The 20,577-nt window shown below is 41.0% G+C and overlaps 1 protein-coding gene across 3 annotated transcripts in view; it reads left to right on the top strand.

Annotated features, from left to right (window-relative positions):
- Nucleotides 1-20,577, top strand: part of MTFR2 (mitochondrial fission regulator 2) — a 162,716-nt gene that overhangs the window by 28,728 nt on the left and 113,411 nt on the right. The window lies entirely within an intron of this gene.

Genomic DNA, 20,577 nt, shown 5'->3' on the forward strand with positions numbered 1-20,577 from the left:
TCAGGCTTTGACTAGGTCTCTGCCTAGTTCCCCCAACTAAGGACACTTGAGTTCCCCCCTCATGGTCAGGTTTTCAGCCTTGCCCTAAACAGCTGGTACCCAGGGAGCCTGTATTGTGTCTGCTCTAGCCAACCCTTCTTCTGTGGAAACCAGACCAAGTCTTCTGCCCTCCATGGTTCTGCTGCCTATGGTCAGTGATGATGATAATCAATCATGGTAGCTAAATTCATTGAAAATGTAATTTGTGCTGGTCTCTGCACTAGACACTTTACAAGTATTAACTTGTTAAGTCATATTCCCTTTTTTACAGATGAGGAAACTGAAGAGCAAAGAGGTTAAGTACTTTACCCACGTTCATTTTACTAGTAAGCCACTAAGCTAGGGTTCAAACTTGGGTTGCAGAGTCTGAGTTCTTGCATGATAAACCAGCCCCTTTCAACAGATACCAACCACTACCTCATCTAACCTCCAAAGGCAACAAGTAATATTGGTCCCCAAAGCGCCATGCTAGCCTAACTCTGCTATGGCATTTGCAATGTGAGGATTCCTACTCATTTAAAACCCAGTTTAGACAGCATTTTTCTCAGAAGCCTTTTTTTTTTTTTTGGCCATGCATGTGGGATCTTAGTTCCCTGACCAGGGATCGAATCCGTGCCCCCTGCAGTGGAAGTGCGGAGTCAACCACGGGACCACCAGGGAAGTCCTCTTGGAAGACTTTTCTGACTCTCCCTCTCCTCTAAACCCTCCAGCAGATGTTACCACTTACCATCAACCGGGCTCTTCTCTCTAATTGCTTCTGGGTCTGGCTTGTCCCAACTCCACTGGGTGCTTTTGAACAACTTGAAGGTAGAAACTGGGTCTTACTTATCTCATTTCCTTCTACATCCAAGTGCAATCATAGCAGCAATTAGTGAGCACTTCGATGTGTTAAGAACGATGCTTAGGATATGTTATCTCATTTAATCACAACTCTTCAAGAGAGAGATTTTTATCCTCATTTTACAGACAAGAATGGAGCTCAGAGAACTGCTACCAACTGGAAGAGCTGGGCTTGAACCCAGGTTTGTCTGACCTGAGAGCCTGTGCATGTAGCTACTAGACTCTGTGTCTTTTGTTGACAAATGTGATAGAAAATGACTTGACCTAAACGTATTTAGTTAAAACTGCATCTGTTATTTAGTAACAGACTTTATCCAAAAGTATAAAAAATAATGCAAGTTAATTGCTCAAATTCAAGAAGCCAGAAGATTTCAGAGCTGAGGTTTAAACCAGGGCTGCTGAGGCCAGGGCTGTTGCCCTCAGTCTTTGTGGCACGTGTTTGGAGGGAAAGAGCTTGCTCAGGCCAGGCTTTCTCGGCTGGTAGGTCAGGCTGGAACCACTGACTACCTGAACCACCCACGGGATGGTGAGGCCTTCGGCCCTCACAGGACCACCAGCCTTGGGCCCCTGGTTAACACCCCTGACCATGCGTAGACCCTGGTGAGCAGGTCTGCCCCGCCTAGATTCCCTCCCACTTTCTGCTAGGTCTGTGTCCCAGGATGTATAACAGAAGAGCCTGCTCAAAAATTGCCTCAGAGTCTTTGGAAAACTACTTCAGCAAGAGTATCTTTTTCTCCTCTGAGGATGAATTTGATTTCTGGAAATAGACAAGTGCCAAATCTGATGAATGAGTGGATGGATGATCAAGCTGGATGATGTCATGACTGGTCACAAGTGACCTACGACTTGCAAGTAATTCAAGTGATTTTTCTTGCAAGGACTGTTGTAATCTGCCCTGAAGGCATTTCCTGAAGGCTGGTTCCAAAAATATTTTTGAGCAATGGCTACATTGGGCACATTATCCGGGATGACTTTTGGAAGCAAAATACTCATTTAAAGTATTTTAAATATAGAATTTCTGATAGAAGTGTCAGTGCATCAGTCATAGGACTTTAAAATCATCCATGTGTTCTGTGATTGGTATTGCTTGGATAGGTGTTTGGTCCAAGATTTAAAATGTTAGTTTTAACAGATGATAGAGTAAAATTTTGGATGAACATAAAATATTCTTGTCTACTTGGGTCAAAAGCACGTTAGTTTTGATAAAAGCTACTGAAGTATTATGTCATAAATACATCTGTTTTCCTATATTTTTAAAGATATACGTGGGACTTTCATACCTATCTGTTATTTTCTACTCAAACTGAATATTTTGACCAAATTTAGTCATTAAGAAAGTAGATGGAAGGTGAAACATCACAGATGTTGATTTCTTTTCCTTTAATGAAATCTGCCTGTGGTCAGGAATCCCTAAACTCATAAATTGTTGACACTGGTGATAATCAATTGAACGTGAAAAAAACTATTTTCTTGAATTCTACCAGTCTTTGTACATTTCACCTACTACGTGCTGTGTTAAGTATTAGTTTCATAGTTTTTATTTTTGAATTTGTTTTGGCTCGCAGCTTGTGGGATTTTCCTTCCCTGACCAGGGATTGAACCCGGGCCCCCTGCAGCGGAAGTGCGGAGTCCTAATCACTGGATCACCAGGGAATTCCCAGTTTCATAGTTTTTAGTGCAAACTTTATTTTGTAAGAATTCCAGCTTTAGCCTTTTTCCACGTAATTTCAGAACTAGAGTTTTAAGAAAGCATATTAAAATGGGCTCCTGTGCATTCTGTTACAGTGGTCCGTCTCCTTTCCCTCTGTCCTGATGTGACGGGGGCAGTTGTGATGAATTGAAAGACCACAGACTGGACATTGGGAGACTGGGGAGCTAGTCATTGCAGTGACTCAAATGTATCAAATGATATTAGCTAAGTCTTAAATACTATATGATATCATTTATATGTGGAATCTAAACTATGACACGAACTTATCTACGAAACAGAAACAGACTCACAGATAAAGAGAACAGACTTGTGGTTGCCAAGGGGGAGCTTGTTAGGGACATCAGCCTCAAGACTATCTAGTTATATATGCTATTGAACAGATATAACCGGGGAATCCTCGTTTCCCCTGGACTGAACCATATTTTCTCTATGAGCATTGGTTATCCATCTGAGATGCCTTCCTGGGGTTAGATGTTTTCAAAAACGTAGGGAAAAATATCAGTTGTTTCTGCATCTGAGGTGCTCTTTCCCTCTCCTGCTCCCCAACCTTTCCTTCTACTCCCGCAGCTCAGACTTTCTTCCAAACACGAGGGCAGAAAGAACGAAAACCCTTGAGGATCTGAGAAAGATGGAGGGTTCGTTACTAAGCCTTCCTATGAATCTCTTCTGCGGTACCTCCAACTGCCTTCTGCAGTTGGAACAGAGTTGCTTCTTTATACAGACGGCTACACACTGATTTTCTTTAGAAGTATAGAGGTAATAAAGTCATATTATCCCAAATCAGGAAATAAAGCAAATTTGAGGAATCCCTTGCTAATATGACTACTTAACAATTTACCATAATTTATTTCGGCCCCCTTTCCTTTTTTGTACATTGTGGGAAAACCTAGGCTTGGTTGCTTCTTGTCTTTCTATGCCGTCTTTGTGAAAAGAATCCATTCAACTTAGTCATTGGGAGTAAAGTAGAAATTACTGACATTTTCCCTGGGAATTTGGAGGAGAAGCTCTATAGGTTCAGCTTCTGCCCCAAAGGGCTTATTGAACCACTTCCCAGCCAAGGTAGGTCCCCAATCCCACCTTCAGAAGAAATGCTCATGCCAGCTGCTAAGAAAAGACAGTGTTCATGTTACTGCGATTGCAATCACACTGCATATACAGTATTTTGCTCTTTCATTAACATTATCATCTAAACATTTTCCCCTTTCCCTACCCAGCTTCTACCTCCCCAACTTTTAGTGATTGTACAGTATTCCACTGAAGACGTATCCTCTTATGTACTTATCCATTCCCCCAATTGTTAGACACTTAGATTGCTTTTTTCTTTTCTTTTGTTTCCGATTGATCAATAATGAATATTTTATTTTCATTGGGTTACTTATTTAAACATTTTAAATTTTAGTTTTTTTAAGGTATGCTTGGTTCACACATATATGTAAAAATGTAAACATGACCAAAAGATTTACAAATCGAAACACATTCCCCAGCCCCCAGCTCTCCAGGTCCCCTCTTCAGAGGCAACTGTGGTCATCAGGTCCTTCCAGAAGCAGTCTAGGCTCACTCTATTCGTGGATGTATGTGCGCCTCTTTCTGTTTTACTGCTATGAGGCTATAGGGCTGCTGCGTGCAATGTGTGGTTTGTGCAAGGACCCTGCCCTGAGGCTGCTTCCACTTAGAAAATAGGGCATGGTTTACTTCCACCAGAGGCTATCCATTCTCTAAGCCGCGCGTCTGCAGGGGGCAGAGGGGCAGAGCAGAGGATTCAGCTTTAGAGACTAGAGCCCTGGGTGGCTAATCCCATATTTAACTAGTTAGCTCCTGATGGAAATTTGGGTTATTTCCTGTACAAACTACAACCTTGTACCAAAAAATGTCTGCATGCATATTTGTGGATTAAATTCTTGGAAGTGCAGTTGCTGACAAAAAAGGCATATGTAACGGTACCCCAGTTCACACTGAGGAAGTTCATGACCAGAGCTGGCTGGTGATGTAAAGACTTGCCTGCTTCGGAGACTTCAAGCAAGGGCACTCTTCGGGGAGAGTCTGAAGGGCCGTCCAACCCTGTCAGGCTCTGGAGCCAGGTGGCCTGGTCTCAGTGCCGCAGACAGTGATTTAACCCTTTGGTCCTCAGTTTTCTCACACTAGAAGAAACCAGAGGACCAACTTCACAGGGCTGTTGTGAGTTAATTCATTCAAAGCTCTTAAAACAATACGTTGAAAAGTGCTTAATAAATGTTAACCATTATCATTATCGTGATCGTCGGCCTATTCCTGGAATTCTGGGCAGGCTCTCTGAGAACCTCAGTGAGGCCTGCGACGCTTTCACATTTTAGATCCTTTTGATTTGAGTAGCATCTCAGGTCACTGGATTTCAGTTAGGGTCGACATTTGTGACGAGTTCTCCCTCTGATTCCCTGTATAACTTGCCACTGGGTTAGCTGTCAAAATTTGAGACTCTCTTGGGCTTATGCTGTGTCCTCTCTGCAGGGTGGAAGTTCTTCTCTGCCTCTTAGTAAGACCGCAGCAGTGTGCATAGTTCTAGCAGTGTGTGTGAGTGTGTGCGTGCGTGAGTGCACACGTGAGGTTGGGGCATGGGGTGATTGCAGTTGTCGGCCTCGTTCTCTGGACTGTCCCTAGCCAAGGTCCCAGTTGCAGGGACCTTGCCAGTGTACTGCCACAGGCAAATAAGCAGTGGGCAAGGAGGAGCAGGTGTCCCCACTAACTGACTAATTGGCCTGGCTCTTGACCTCAGTTTTCCATGTTCCGAAAGGGTTTCGGCAGTAGTACCAACTGCCAAAGTTAGCTGAATGCTGCATGTGTATAAAACAGCTTGTGCTCCATCAGAGGTTGAAAAATTGCTTTTCCTAAAGGCCATGACGATTTTCAGCGTTGCAAAGGGAACAAAGGCAATATTTGCAAATTATATTTACACGTACATGAGTACGTGTAGATATAATTCAAATAGCAGAAACAAGGCATGGGAGTATGGTCAGTCCTCTTCTCCACATGGAGATGGTGGGTGTGTGAGTTGCCTTCTCATTATGGTGTGGCTGGCAGTACCCACTCGGGGCCTGGGGCTTCTGTTGGTAGTTCTTGTTTATGTCATTTTTGCAAAATCAATGCGAGTGTTTGAAGCACTCAGGTTTCCTAGAGGCTATGTACTTGTTACAGATTGCCTGTGAGCATTCCACGAAGGTTCACAGAGCTGCCTTTGGCCAAAGGGGCCTGTTTCAATAGCTCTAAATCACTCTCGCCGTCTGAGCTCATTCATGTCTGGCGCTGAAGACAGATTGTGCCCTTTCTGTAGAGCCTTCATTTTTTACTCCTTCCTTTTTTCTTCTTCTTTTAAGGAATGGGGCTCTGTCTCCTTTGTTTCTGCCTGTCTATGAGGTGTGTATGGGACTGAAGCTGTGTCATTACATTTCCCACCCAATTAATTACACAAGTATTTCTGGGTGGGTGCAAAGTTAATATGGTCTCATTTCTTTCTATGTCCCCCAAATATTTCCCAGTGATCTCAGCAGGGTCATTTCTGTGGCTTGCTTCTGGTTTCACTAGTCTTTTGGTGAATGTGTTTATTTATTTTCATTGTGATCGTACGTAAAATGCAATTTTAGAAACATGTTCTTGTTTTAAAGAGCAAACCAGATGTCAAAGCCCTTTGGTTTTGTTGGTTTGCTGTTCGATTCTCTGGTAGATGTCAGAATGACTGTTAATCCGGGGCAGGATTTTACATGAGAAAATTGAAAGGAGTCATCATTTTCTTGGAAGTTGTCAAAATATTACAAAATCAGGGTTCCACATTGAGCGAGGCCTTTGTTCACTCCAGCCCTGTGTCCACTTTGCTATTGACAATAAAGGGTCATTTACAATAATGATGATGATTCTATTTGTAAACTCTCTACTGTCTACTGAGTACTCTCGTGGATGCAATCTTATTTGTCCTCCAAACTGTGCTATGAAGTATGAGGTAGAAGCATAATAATTATCTGTGACCCTTTTTGACCCCTTCCAAAAAAAAGGCAATTTTAAAAGACTCTACTAAACAGAAAAGGTGGCCATGCAAGCTAAGTGACAGAACCTAGTCCGAACCCCAGGCCTTGCTTCTGATGCCAGAGCTTCTGCTCTCTTGAGGGCTACTAATCACTGGGTTTGCCTGAGACTTAGGGGGTTCCCAGGATGTGGGCCTTTCCATTTTAAAATGGAGACAGACCTGGACAAAGCAGAGGTATTGGTCACCCTGCCACTCTCTGTCACCCCAACAGACACCTGTGAACGAGGTTGCTGCTCTTCTTTCAGGGCTCTCCATTCATCACACTGCCCCTTACTGACCCTACCTTCTCATATGGGGGTCCCTGCCAGGCCTGCCTCCCATCCCCTCACCAGCTCTTATCTTCTATTTTTCTAGGGCAGGGCTTAAATCAGAGAGGGCCCCCATTATAGGAGAAAGGGAGCTGAACTCAAAACCAGACGTCTAGTCCCAGCTCCACATTTTACTCTCTGTGGGACCTTGGGCAAGTAACTTATTAATGTCAAGTCCCAGTTTACTTGGTTACAAAATGGGGATCATAAGTCCTACTCTATCTACACGACAGGGCCCTTTTGAGATTCTGCTGAAATAATGTATGTGAAAGCAAACATGAAGAAATACAAACTTGCTCATTTTGCACTTTGGAATAAAATTTCTGCATGATTAAACTTAGGGCACCTGACTAAGCTTTCTAGTCTCATCTCTCTCTGTGGATTTGCCTTTTTTACCTTCAGGCCTTTCCCATTTGCCAGATACCCTGGGAACTAGCCTTGCCCCAGTGACTAGTTGTCTGTTAGTTTCAGAAGTGACCGTGAAGCAGTCATTTGTTCTATTTGGAAAGCTCAGCTCTACATTTGTCTTGGTAGATTATCAAAGTCCCCCTTTACTACTACCTGGAAACTTCTGTAGTTTCTATAGTCTTATTATTATTACTAACTGGGCCTAATTTTCTTGATTATATGATAATGCATTATCTCTTTTACAAAATGTGTTCCGTAAATACAGATTTCCTTCACAGAGAATTTAGATTTCCTCTGCTCTGCTGTCCCATCCTCTGGCCCGCTGCTCTCTGTTTTGAATTCTCAGATTTGTACCTTGGCGATACCTCATCCCATGGCCACCTTCCTTCCACCAACTTCTGAGAGCTCCCAGCCAATGAGGGCTCCTAGAAGATGAAGCATTCCAAATTCCCCCTGTCAGTTCTTACGTTCCTACGTTCTCTCTCTCTGCTTTATCTTTCATGCTTTATCTTGGGGGCTAATCACTTAGTCAACACCATTTCCCCCACGTCCTGAGCACTCCAGCAGGACCTTTTTCCTTTGACCATGGTTACACCTTCAAGCTGGGCCTGTTGTGGCTTTTTCGCTGGGCCTACAGTTGTAAAATGATTGCTTTGTTGTTTTACTATTTATTGAACAAGTTCTTGTAAAAATCCTTCTCACAACCCATTTATAAATTCATAGATACTTTTAACTAAGTTCACGCACATATCTTTTCTCGTCAGTGGGAAACTTGCTTTCATTCTTACAACTCCAGAATCTTTTTTGACTTCTGAAATGTGGAAAAATATGGAAGCATCAAATTAAAGGAATAAAGCTCATGAAGCCACTTACAGCCAGCCAATCTGGTTTCCAGGTATTAAATCATTTGCTCATTCATTCATTTTTTCATTTTGACAAACTTTTCTTGAGCACTGTTGTCTTAGGTGTTGGGTTTCTAACAGCAAATAGTACACAGATTATATTCTCAAATTGCTCGAAGTCCAGTCAGTGAGACATACACATAACCAATGGTGAGAATACTGAATAGTAAGTGCTATGGTAAAGGGTGCAATAGCTGTCCAATGGAGGGCCGCCAAATCAAACAGAATTGTTTGAATTGGTCCAGAAAGGGTGAGTTGAAGAATGAGCATTCCCATTGGAGAAAACTGCGGGTGGGAGGGCTCATAGATGGGAAATAACACGGGAGCTTCAGAAATCAGCAAGCGTTGACTGGACTCAAGACTGGGGGGAGCTAGGGAGGCAAGAGGGAGGGTGGGTGGGATAGTGCTTGCGAGAAGGCTGGAGAGATTGGCAAGCGTTCAGAGTATGGACCTTAGTGTTCCAAAGAGTTGAATTTTTCCATGAAAAGCCACAGGGGGGACCATTAAATGGTTGCAGAAAGGTTAATTAGCTTAGCATTCTAGAAAGACTACTGGATTGGCAGAATGACTGTGATATATTTCAGATGGGGAATTATGAAGCCTGAACAAAAGCTGTATGTGCGAAATGGAGAGGGGCGAGGGATGAATATCTAAAAGGTAGAATCAAGAGGGTGAGAGAGAAGGAGGAATTATAAAAGACTTCCAGATTTGTTTTGGTTTGGCTGACTAGGTGGATGGACACCTTGATCATTCACCAAGATAGAAAATAAGAAGCTTCTTTTGTGGAGAAGATGTGTTCTGTTTTGATACATTAGGCTATATTGGCAGTTTGGGTTTGGAGAAGATGTAGATTGGTAACCATCATCGAAATATATCAATAGTTTTTAAAGTCTTGAGTTGAATGAGGTCACCAACGAGACTTTATAGGGTGAAAGGGTCAGAGGGCCAAGGATGGTACCCTTGGGACACTGACATTTTAGTAGTAAGTGGAAGACACAGAGACTTCAAAGGAGACTTAAGACTAGGGTGACCAACTGCCCCACTTTGCTCTGGAGTAAGGGGTTTTTCGGGATGAGGCACTTTCAGTGCTCAAACTGGGATGGTCTCAGACGAACTGGGATGGTCGCCCCAGAAAGGAATGGCTAGAAAATGTAGGGAGAACAATCTGGAGAATATGATGTGAACAAGAGTGTTCAAAGGAAGAAAGAGTGGGCCCCAAATGACAATGTAGGGAGCATGTCAGGTAAGCATAGAAACGCCCTCTGAATTTGGAAAGATGAGAAGTTTCAGGAGCACTCTTTTCTTTTTTAAAAAATTTATTGAAGTATAATTGATTTACAATGTTGTGTTTAATTTCTGCTGTATAGCAAAGTGACTCAGTTATGATATATATATTCTTTTTCATATTCTCTTCCATTATGGTTTATCACAGGATACCGAATATAGCTCTCTGTGCTATACAGTAGGACTTGGAAAAATTTTTCTTCATTTTTAAAGCTGAATAATATTCCATTGTACGTTTGTACGACACTTCATTTATCCATTCATCCTCCAGTGGAAACGAGGGTTGCTTTGATCTGTTGGTTATTGTGAATATTGCTGCTACAATCATGGGTTTACAAATATTATTTCAAGTCCCTGTTTTTAATCCTTTTGATATACGCTCAGAAATAGACTTGCTGAATTATATGGTAATTCTATATTTAATTCTTGAGGAATTGCCACAATATTTTCCAAAGTGGCTCCACCATGTTATGTTCCCACCAACAATGCCTCAGTTTCCAATTTCTTCACATCCTCATCAACACTTGTCTTTTTTTTTTTCATATTAGTTATCTGAATGCCTGGCAAGTGGTATCTTGCTGTGGTTTTTATTTGCATTTCTGTAATGAAGAGTGATGATCACTTTTTTCGTGCTCTTGCTTGCCATTTGTACATGTTTAGAGAACGTTCTCTTAAAGTTCTTTTCTCACTTAAAAATAAGGTTGGTTTCCTTTTGGTTGAGATGTAGGTATTTTTATTTTATTTTTTAAATTTTTATTGGAAATGGGTACTTTTAAGATAGAAGATAAGAGTTCATGAGAAGTGCAGACAGAGCTATAGGATCTTTTGCAGAGCTTTTTAAATAACAAGATTCTAGTCTTTTTGCAATCTTGGTTATTCTGTGCCAACTATTGTAGAATGTACACAAGAAGTGAAAATGATCTCAGGTTCCTGGGTGAGGGAAAGGTAAGTTTTCTACTGTTTCTATGCCTAAATTATATCTGGTTATGTTTTGATAAGCTCTTATGATTCCCTAAGTGAACATATTTTATTTGAGCCAAGACTGTGGACGACCTGGCCCTTGAATCCCATTGAATCTGGCTTAGGAAGTTGTCCTTTCTCATTCTCCTTTCCATAAATTGTGCAAGCCTCTGATGGTTATTTTTCCTTTACATGTTTCCTACATGACTGGAAAATGAATACGTGCAGTATTGAGATATTAGAGTTCTTAAGATGAAAAAAAAAAGGCCTTTAAACATCTTAGGACATGCCTGAAACTAACACAACATTTAAATCGACTATACTTCAGTTAAAAAAAAATCTGAAATATGACCACAACCAAAAATTTTAGGAAATGGAGGAAAAATCAGAGAAGAGCACGAGGTGAGAACTGGAGAAGAGATGAAGGAATTCTGCTTGGAGCTTTGTGAAGAGTACCTCTGCCACTGGAAGCATAGAGTCCTCATTAAGACAGAGAGGGCTCCATTCTCCTTGGCAGTTGCTGTCTGTGTCTTGTTTGGGACTCTTCCAAATGTTGTGCTTTTGCTCCCATCTCACCAAGACGTTGGAAGTTTGCCTCATTTATTCCTAGTAACTTTTATGGCTCTGTTCTAAGCAGCTTAGTGATTATGCTTTACCAGCATGGGCAAACGATGATGAAGGGAACATGATCGGGTAGGAGATACTTGAAAAAGGAGCTGGAGTTACAATTCTGCTCCCAAGTGTTGGTTTACAGGTTGCTCTGCCCACTCCTTGGTTGGCCGCTCCTGGATATTTCCTTTTTTTTTTTTTTTTTTTTTGCACCCTTTCTCCTTTTGATAGCCTAAGTCTTCTATGACTATTTTGTCTGAGGTTCCATTTAGCTGAACAATCATTCTTGGAGGACCTATTATCTGCTAGACATTTTGATCTATTCTGGGTTTGAAGAGATCAATCAGACAGTTTCAGGGAAGACAGGTATCTGGAAGCATCGACCCCAAAGTTAAGACAGTAATCTTGCAACATCTACCATGGAAGCAAAAACTGAAATATATACTGAAAACATTGCATACAGTAACCCTCCCTCCTTAAGCTCCGAGCAAGGTGAGAAGGTCAGGAGAGCATGTTTTCATGTTTCCTGTTCATATGACCATTTAACAATGAAAAAACTTATTAAGCTGCTGGTATGTGATCCACACTCCCTTGATCCTTGTAACAAACCCATGTGTGGTACTGTTATTACCCCATTGATGTAACAGGGACACAGAGGGATTAAGAAACCCTTCAAGGGGTAAACAGCTAGTAAGTGGCTGAGCCAGAATTCCAGTTCAGGCAATCTGCCTGTAACCCCTCCTCTATGCTGCGTCTCCACTGATCACCACTAGAAATCACTGGAGTGGTACACAACTGCTCATTAATCATTAATCATGGGGGGATGGGGGAAGGGAAGAGTTACATCTCAAATGTTGCATTCTTTGGGTGCGTGAGAAACGGTAGTAGCCATCTAAAGCCATCCTCTATTTTTCTACCAACACTTTTTTGGACTAATCCAATGTCCTAGTATAACTTCAATACATTGTATTTCAGTGTAATGATTACCGACTTGGGTCTTGATTTGGAAATTACACTGTAGTTGAAATTGGTGCTTGTTGTTGGTAGTAGAATTACCATATAACCTTTTCATTTCTAGAGAATATTGGATTATAGACCCTGTGATTCTAGGAGGAAGAGGGCCTCTGCACATAATGTTAGCAGAAGATGTGGTTGCATTGGAAAATCTTGACTGAACTCTCTGGGATTCTAAATAAAAATTCCAGGAAGGCTTGAAGGCTTGAAGGCTTCTGGGCAGCAAGATCACTTCCAGGGAAAAAGAGATATTTTCTAGCAAGTTCTCAAATTTCAAGAATGGCCTCTTTCTTAAATTAAATGTTAATAAGAAATCACTGTACACGGGGTTGCTGTCTAAGCAATCTCTTTCTCTTCATGTTCTCCATTGCTTTTTGAGAGCCAACTCTGATTAAACGTAAGAGGGCTTGGGTGGAGCCATTTTTTCCTAGCTATGAGCTGGGGCTCTTTTTCTCCCTGAACTGAATGTGGCCGGGCACAGGACCCTGAACTTAGATTAAAATATGGATGTTGCTTGATTTATACTTTACAAAGGGATTACATGCATTTCCAATGTAAGTATTTATCAAAAATCATTTACTTATTAGTATCCTCTTTTAGTCTTTGCTGCTACATGATGTTCTCCATCATTAAAGAGTGGCCCACTTGCTTGGTCAGGGGTAAATTTCTTTCAATTTTTCAGACTTACTATACCTTTCCATTTCATCCAGAAAACTGGCAGGTCTGATGACCCTTCCTATTACAGCAAGCTGCCTGGGCTCACAGTTGATCTCTGGAGACACAGTACAAAGGAGACTTAAAAAGTGTTAGCTACAGACCCTATCTCTGCCTCCAGATTACACACAGAATCTATAACAGTAGTATTGCTGGGCTTGGAGTCCCCAGAGAAGAAGCAGAGCTGGTTGTATGCCAAGATCTCCAGGTCATTGCTGTTTCTTAAAGAGCCTGATCCCACCACCCCTGCCTAGCCTAGGTTCTCTGGGTTTGGAGCCCCTAACCACTCTCTGGGTAACTGCATGTAAATTGCTGATGCCCAGAACCTCCCTGGGACCATCACAGTCAATCCAGACCATAAGTCACCTCGTCCAAGAGCTCCGGGCTCCCCTTTCCCCTAAGGCTTGGAAGTGGATCTAGGAGGACTCTGTAAATCCCTGAGGGTCTCCTTTCAGCCACAGAGGGAATGTTCGGACCAGTTCTCTGGGCAGTTGAATGTCCGGCTTAACCCACCCTCCCCCCACCTGTTTGACCACCTAAGAATAATGCTTCCTCCATTCATTATCTTCTTCCATTGCCTCATACCCCATGTTATTCTGATCTAACCTTCTTTTACCAGAGTCCTCCTTCCTGACCCTTATATTATGTTCTCTGGAGCTCCCAGAATAGGATAAACACACAATTATGCACTCTATCTCTGCACCTGACATTCCTTTATCCTTTATGCTTCAATGGGAAAACTGTCCCACCCCCAAGGCTCTGCTTTCAAGATGCCTCTCAAATGGAGGCCATTCGTTGCCAACTGTCCTTCATGTCAGTGTTGGGAAATAGGATCAGTTCCCCCTTACATCTTACTGCCACTTCTCGACCATTAGTTCTCTACCCTCATCAAGGGATCAAAAACTCTAAAACTCTTCCTCCTGGGGTTCTTGACATGTAGCAGTACCACCCCCTTGTCTCTGCCATCACTGATGTTCCATATTCTCTATTTCAGTTACTGGAGAGGTCCCAGGCTTCTCACCCCAAGTCCTGCCATCATCCTGTGTGTCACGATTTTATTACCAAGTCGATAACTCATCTGCCACCAGGTCCTTTTTTTTCTTATCTACATTAACTTTCTCCTCCATGTCCTGAAGCTACCCACTCCTGTGGCCAACGCTCCTGGATCTGGCCTTACATCTAATTGCTTTGCTTCCAAAAGAATAAATGAATAAATAGATTGGAGTATCTGGAACATTAATGATGTTGAGAGTGAAGAAGCTGAAATGTGGAATAAGAATAACATTGTCATCTCCAGATGGCAGACGCTAGAGGGATTTTCAAGACTTTTTTTTTTTTCTAAGACAGATCTGAATTAGTAAGGGAAGAATATAGGAGAAAGAAACAAAGATGTGCTTTCGATCTTCCTTCCTGTAAGACTTCTCCAGACTTTCCCCCCAAATATGCAAAAACAACCATATCTCAAACCTGAAGCAATCTGTCCCAGTAGCCTCACTCAGGGGAAATCTGGAAGACGTGTAGGTGCTGTGTGTGTGTTGGGGACGATGCCATGGGAGGTAAAGCACAGGGTGGATGGGTGAGGAGTGTCAAGGCTGAGCAGCAGCCCCCTTCCCCACAACATTCATGTCCACCTAGAACCTCAGAATGTGACCTTCCTTGGAAATAAGGGCTTGTAGATGTAATTGGTTAAGATGAGGTCAGACTAGATTAGGGTGGATCCTGATCCCATGACTGGTTTCCCAAGGAACACCTGGAAACCACCAGAAGCTAGAAGAGACAAGAAAGGATTCTTTTCTGGAGCCTTTAGAGCACGCAGGCTCCGACAACACCTTGGTTTCAGGCTTCGGCCTCCAGATCTGTGAGAGAATAAATTTCTGTTGTATTAAGCCACCCGGCTTGTGGTAATTTGCTACAGCAGCCCTAGGACACTGATACAGCAGGGGAGTAGTAATTTTGTTTCTGCTTGGTTATTCTTCCTTAAATGCTTATTTTCCTTCACATGTTAAAGAACAGTCAATACAAGCTCACTCACCTTGCCATTTCTCCTCCTTGCCTCCTGTCTCCATCGACAGCCTCATTTGAGTTAAAAGAATTGAATAACCTCTTGCAGCAAACGGAGCATAGCTCCACCAGTGTTTTTAGTTGATAAAAGCTACTAAGTGGCAATAGTATACAAAATAGTGTGCAAAGCACTCCGAGTACATTAGCCCTAATTCTCCAAAGCTGCAAAATTCTCCAAAGCTGCAAAATAGGCTCTATTTTTATTGTTTCTGAAGCGAAATTAAGCCTCAAAGATCACTTTTTACAAGTGATTTGTTTTATATGGACAAAGTTGAATGATATACTTGCCATCTGGTCAGAGCCTTTGCCAACCATGTGTAAAAAATTTGTGTCCCTAAAACAGCTCTAAATATAACAAGGAAGAAACAAGGACTATGTCCAGTCATTGCTTGCTCCGTGCTTTGTTATCTGGCCCCAATAAAACTTTATTAACATATTCAAGTCAGGTGTCCTCCCCTTCCCCCTTAATCCCAAGGCAATTTTCCATGACACTCGCACAGACCCAAACTCTCCGCAGACTGAGGCCGGCACACAGCCCTTGCTCTGTGGGCTGCTTCCCCCATTGGAGGCTCTTCTCATCTCATCTTGCTCAGAGGCTGGTACTGGGGCCTCCGGGATTCACTGTGTAGAGACTGCGATCACCATCAGGGCAATGGCCTTTGGCTGTCTGCCTGGCTCTTATGTAGGTGGTTGGTAGAGTTAAATGTTCCCTCAATCATGCTAAGAACTGGAAACCTGCTGTTAAAGTGAAAGTTGACCAGAGTGAAAAAAAAATCTCAGCCTTCCCATTAGAGTTTAAGATCAAGAAAGCTTCAGTTGCAAAAAGTTATTTTTTGGTAAACTTTTAGTGGATGATTGATACATTTTTAGTAACTAAAGTCAGTAGAAGCATCTAAGAACTATTTCACATCATGTTACATAACCTGAGAATTGAAAGAGCTATCAGAACTTTTTGTTCTTCCCCAAGTCAGTCAGGTTAACACTTGAAAATTCGTCTGTAATTCTAGAATATATTTCTCACTTATGCTAGTATGTGATACCGTTGGTATTTTGTTTGCATTTATAAGTTATTTTTCTTCAAGTGTGGATGAAAGTCCATTGATATGTTAAGTCTGACTCTCTGGTTAGAAAGGTCCAAACAAACATGTAACAGTGGGAAGTGGAAAGGGATAAATAACCCCAAGAACTGACCCTTCATTTTGATCCCTTAGGCATACTTTGCTGACAACTTAAAAAATGCACATGTAGTTGCTTCCTGGGGAAAAAAAAAAGCAGGGAGTCAGTTATGTTGATTGCAAGTGCTTGAAACAAAGATAAAATAGGAGATTCATCTGCTGCTCTCATGTTCCTTTGTAAAAATGAGGGTTGGGATTTATCTCTGTCTTTTCTTGGATTGTGTATTACTTTTATTAGCTCTGCAAAGCTTATTAGCTCTGCAAAGGAAGTAATTTAGTGGTCCTTCTGTAGGTTTTTTTCTATTTGGATGGGAAAAAACTAGAAATCTTTGGGCATCAAGTTTTTTCAGGGGAATTATCTTTGCCCTCACCACTCAGAAGAGTAGGCTCATAAACTGGGAGGAGAAAACCTGTTGTCTTCCTAAATCATGTTTCTAGAAACAAAGCAAGTCTACTGGATAGAAATCAGCAAAATCAAAAAACAACATCTGCATTCAAATTATCGGGACATTTATAGTTCCAATAGGAGCTTGTTTGTTTGGATTTAAATGTTAACATATTTTTCTGATATGATTTTCAATTTATCAGTCAAAAATGTGTTTTTTCATTTAAGAAACATTTGTACTTTCTGTACTACACTGTGGCGAATATATTAAAAAGGATAGTTATTCCTGTTATCAAGGAACTTGTAGATCAGGGGGCGAGGGAGATGTTGGGTTTTGCTAATACTTAATTGAGTGCTTTCTGTGTGCCAGGCACTGTTCCAAGTGCTTTATATGCATGAAATCTTTCAATCTTCAGAAACTCTATGAAATAGGTATTATTTTTTATCATCATTTTACTGATAAAGAAACTGAGGCACAAAAAGTTTGGAAGCTTGCCCAAGGTCAGACACCTAGTAAGTGGTAAATTCAAGCCACAAACTCAAGCAAGTTAACCACAATGTTATATTAAATCTCAAGTTGGGCAGAAAATACACACACATATCAATAATAAATAACTAATAATCACTGACAAAACTAAAGCAAATGATAAACAGGGAGATCATTGTGGGTTGTGGTCAAGGAATCCTTCATGATATGAAACCGAAATTAGATCCAAACAATATCATTTGTATTGTCTTCTTGGAACTGTGCATTAGCATATGGGAGGTTCAGAGAAGCATGCTGGAGAGGAGCCTGGGTGTTTAATCCATTGTTTCTCAAATATCTTTGGCTATGAAGCCATTTTTTTTCAAGGAATACTTAGCATCTTTTAGCGTATGCATTATCAAGCATAGTTTGGGAGAAGAGAATCTATTTTAGGATCATCTATTTACAGAGACTCCCCTGGATTCTCCACCTCTGCTGTCAGTGGCCAGAATCTAATACTACAAGAGGAAGGGCCACTGGAAATTTCTATGGATAGAATTTATAGGATATAAATGGAATTCATGAAAAACTTGACAGTGTATCAAGTTTTGTTTGTTAACTAAATAACCGGGTTGTATTATCATTACCTCTAGGAAAGGCTTGACAGACTGTTTCTCTCTGGTTGGGCTGAGGAGTACTTACTTTACAGTCAGAAAAGACAGTTCCTTATTTGTCCCTGGTCTTATTAGTGTATCCTTAGTACCCAAGGGACACTGTCTTCCTCTATAATCATTTTTTACAATATTTTGTCCATATTATAAGGATTGTTTTTTTTTGAAGGATTGTTTTATAGTCAAACTGGTCAGCTGTATATATAATCATGCTCAATGTCTCGTAATGGGTCTTGTGTTTTCTTTTGCACAAAAAAGTACAACCTAGAGAAAGCAAAAGTCATATCCCAACTCCCACTTTGTAGATTTTTGTTCTTTAAATGATGTAAGAATTTATATTTGCTGAGTACCCTCTTTCTGCTAGAACCCAGGCTATATGTTTATCTATGTCCTCTAATTTTGACCTCACACTGCCCTGGGAGGTAGGTGTTCCTCTCGATTTATACATTTGGAAATGGAGGCACAGAGAAGTTAAACTGACTGCCTGGGGTTAAACAGCATGTGATAATGAGGGATTTGAATTCTGGTCTGTCTGACTCCAAAGCCTTCACTTTTGAAACTCTACCGTACCACTTCCTTAAAAGGAAAAAATTATTGGAGATTAAATCAGCACTTGCAATACTAGAATTTAAAGTATTTCAGGCAATTGAATCAAAAATACACTGTTGCTTAGATGACTAAGCAAGGCAATCACGCATCTGCAAACCATATCAGCTAAAACTTAAAATCTGTCTAATAATCTCTCTGGTTTACTTAAAAAAAAATCATGGACTGTTTCACAGCTAAAAGCTCCCCATTTAGTCATTATTCAAATGTTTGTCTATTACATTCCCACAGAGGCAGGACGGAGTCTTCTCCCTCCTCGGACACGTTGTTAGGAAATGCCTCTGCATTCCGTCCTGCTCTAGGGCAGGCAGTAAGCTTTAGCTGAGAACACATTTGGAGATGTGTGAATGAGTGAACCAAGTGTATCCTGGAAGCACCAGCCCATGCCTGCTCCTGCAGAGCCTGTGAAAGCCCAGCAAACTTTTTGGGGACTGACGCAGAGGACCAGAGCTATCACCAGCTGGATTTGGGGCTTTGGTGGCATAGATGAAAGGGAGATAAATGCCTCATATTTTGTTCTTAGGAGCTGTTTCCTTCACAGAAATTTCTGACAAAACTGATAACAAAAGATACACTATCTTCTACTCTAAAATATAGAGGACTAAACAGAAAAGTAGGCTGTAGTTGAGGCAAGAGTTTTCATTGAGTAATCTTTTTACCCAGTCTTGCCAATAAATGAGTACATAAACTAATCAATCTGTTTTAAAAAAATATATAGAACTGAGTTTGTCTTCCCAGTGTAAGATCACTAGCATCTCTTTACTACATTATTCTCCATATATTCTCCACATTCTTACCACGTGTGAATGGCTATTTGTAAAGCATCTTATAATTTACCAGGAGGGAACTTGTGTCTCTGAAAAGCCTACCATGTACCGGACAGAGTGCTAGGTGCTTTTTGTATGCAATCTCCTTTAACTGCCGTAACAAAACCAGAAACAACACCAAAACCATAACAAAACCATTGCTGTCTAGAAATAATTTTGTAGAGGTTCAGTAACTTGCCTGAAGTCACAGAATATATTAGTGACAGAACCAAGACTGGGACCACTTTTGTCTCCACATCTTATCTGCACTATATTACATTGTTCTCCAGGAGGTAAGCCCTCACAGATGTCCTCATGAAATCTCTAAGAAGAGTTCACTGGTAGTGCCAATCTCTGACACAAGTCTGAACGCTCTGGAGGGATTGGGTCTTTTTATATCCCAAGTATCTAGCCCAACCTCTGGCACATAGTAGATCCTCAATCAGTATTTGTTGATTTACATTATTCCAATTTCCAATGCGGAAAAGGCAATTGTGGCTTGCTGATCTCACAAGGTTACTGACTTTGGTTGTGATAGTCCTAATTTTTCCAATCCTGTTTTCATTGGGGTAAGGCTACACAGTTATGGAATCACTCTGACTGCCCAGATGGCATTTGCTTTTACTTATCCCTGTATAGTTCATGTGTGTGTTACAATCCTAGGTCAACACCTTTTACACAATAAATAGATTCTTTTTTCCCTTGAATTTCCTACTTTATGGCAGTGACCAATATTGCAATCATGACAAAGTTTAAATCAAGCAATGTTGCAGTAAGCTGAAAGGAATATAGACTCTTGACTTGAAAGACCATGGTCTCATAAGAGTCTACAGGAGTTAACAATTGTCAAACAGAAATTTTTTAGTGAATTCTGTTTTCCAAATTTTTGACTGTGTGACGTAGCAAAACAGCTTGTACAAATACACTTACTTGCTTACGTTTCTACATGTAAATAAAAAGGTATTTTGTGAGAGACTGAGAGCAACAAATATTGTTTGTTGAAATTTATAGTTTTACACAAATGAACATACATTACCAAAGGGAAGAACGAATGCCAGTGTTTTTCTGTATTATGGAAATTCACACACACACACACACATACATACACACAAAACAGATTAAAGGACACTACAAAATATTTTGCTTATTGGCACCACGTAGATTTTCACACTTAAGACATTTTCTGTCATTTTTAATATTAATATTTGATTAGATAATAAAAATTTGCCAATTGAACTATTCTTTAAAAATATACTTTAAATATAAATACGAATAAATAGCTCTATTTTGCCTCTTTGGTATGAAACAGCATATACTATATTGCAATAAAAGATTTTTCTTTAAAAAAAATTCATTGATTTAAATTCAGTTGCTTACATAGGCTTGGCCTATTTGACGATGTGTCTGCTAGGTTCCTGGGTACATTTGAAAGTCATGTCTGACCTTTACTTGGGAAACCACTGGGGGGGGTCCCACTTTTTTTTTTTTTTTTTTTTTTTTTTGCAGGACGCGGGCCTCTCACTGCTGTGGCTTCTCCCGTTGCGGAGCACGGGCTCCGGACGCGCAG

Source organism: Phocoena sinus, chromosome 12, assembly GCF_008692025.1.
Source record: "Phocoena sinus isolate mPhoSin1 chromosome 12, mPhoSin1.pri, whole genome shotgun sequence".
In the NCBI taxonomy this organism is placed as follows: Eukaryota; Metazoa; Chordata; class Mammalia; order Artiodactyla; family Phocoenidae; genus Phocoena; species Phocoena sinus.